At 33.3% G+C, this 1,758-nt stretch overlaps 1 pseudogene; it reads left to right on the top strand.

The window, feature by feature from the left end:
* Positions 1–581: 581 nt before the first annotated feature.
* Positions 582–1,271, top strand: LOC149209983 (uncharacterized; annotated as a pseudogene).
* The last annotated feature ends 487 nt before the right edge of the window (positions 1,272–1,758 follow it).

Below are 1,758 nucleotides of genomic sequence, written 5' to 3'. Positions count from 1 at the left end.
TTCTCTATTCTACAACATCAATTTAAACATGGCATGATCCAGATTACACTGTTGGATCACCCATCAACAAGTAGGACATAGACAAAATTGTTTACAGATGTGTTTTTACACACAAATATGGGACCTTTGCATCATCAAAGCAGGACATATTTGGAATTTCCCCTGCCAATCATGATATATGAAACCTATTGGTATAGGAGGCTAATAGAAGCAATAGCCATTATTTAATTTCAAGACCTGGCTGTTACTTGAGCATTTCCCAGAAATGCATAGCAGCTTAAAAACATCAATTTTAAAATGCAATTTATGGCTAAATGAAAATGCATTTCAAAAAAATATAATGTGGGTTTTTCTCAAAATGGGGTTAGTTATAAAACCCAGGAGCGATTTTCTCAAATTCGTAACATATTGGGAGATATTCAGGATTCTCTAAAGCCTTACTTGGCAAATTGCGTGAGAAAAACAGTTTGCAATTAATGAAAAGAGGCAGTTGTGGCCCTGATTCGATCTCCCTGATCTACAGGAGGTAGATCTGCCATGGAGATAATTAGATGTTGGTGGCTCAAATCTTGATACACATCATGGTTTTGTTGTCAAGTATAGCGAGGATTGATATTGTTGAGTTAGTTGTAGAAATCAAAGTAGATTTCCCTGATAAGAAGGTAATTATCATACATGAAGGTCACAAACTTATAAACTTTCTTGGAGAAAAGGCTTCATAGAAAGCTTTGGATTGGTTAGTTTCCAAAAAGATTGAGGTGCACCTGAATGAACGCATTGAGTTGGAAATCCTCTAGGAATCAAACAACACATATACCACATCAAGTGGAATGACTATCTCTGCAGATTGTCATTTCGTGTGTGTGGGAAACCCTGTTGCCTCCTCTTGGCTTCAGGAATCCATTTTCAAAGACTCTGTTGATAAGGATGGGCGCCTGCAAGTTCATGATTGCTTGCGATTAAGAGGGAAAACTAACATCTTTGTAGTCGGAGATATTGTGGATGTTAAGGAAATCAAGCAAGGCTTCCTTGCTGAGAGGCATGCAACGGTGGTGGCTGGAAATATTAAGAAGTTGATGCTGAATTCTAAGCACAAATTGACTACATACAAGGCTGGCTCAACAATGGCAATGGTATCTCTTGGGAGACATGTTGCAGTTGCTCAACTGCCATTTGGAACAACAATCGGTTGCATCCCAGGAAGGATAAAGTCTAGAGATTTCGAGAGCCATTGGCCCTATCACACTTTATGCCAATCACTTCCACGTTAGTTTTAACCCGAGAGTGAAAATTTTCCACTATGACTTCGATAAAATGGTTTTCATGGCAATTTCGTTTTCTTTTGATTACGTTGTTGTGTTGTATTTTTTTGTTACATTGTATTTTTTTAATTTATTTTTTTTAAGAATGTTATATGATATTTATGTTATATGTTACATTTTTTTTAATGTGTTTTAATGTTTAATGTATAATGTTATGTTTTAGATTGTACATTTATGTTATAGGAATTTTTTTTTTTAATTTTGCTTCTATATATATTTTAGTTTGTAGATATATTTTTCTTGTTATGTTTTTCTTTTATGTATATCTATTTTTTTTTTGTTCTTCAGTTTTGTAAATGTTTCATTAATTTTTAGATTGTGTTTTATTATTATTATTATTTATTTTCTTTTAGAAAATTTCCATAGAAAATTGTCATAATTTTTTTTTGATGTGAAATTCATTTAGTGATTGGAGAAAATTGAGAAAAAGCTTTTG

This window comes from Pinus tabuliformis, chromosome 1_2, assembly GCF_031772625.1.
Source record: "Pinus tabuliformis cultivar Carrire ecotype Pingquan chromosome 1_2, CPIR1, whole genome shotgun sequence".
NCBI lineage: Eukaryota > Viridiplantae > Streptophyta > Pinopsida > Pinales > Pinaceae > Pinus > Pinus tabuliformis.
This window is presented reverse-complemented; position numbering and strand designations above follow the sequence as displayed.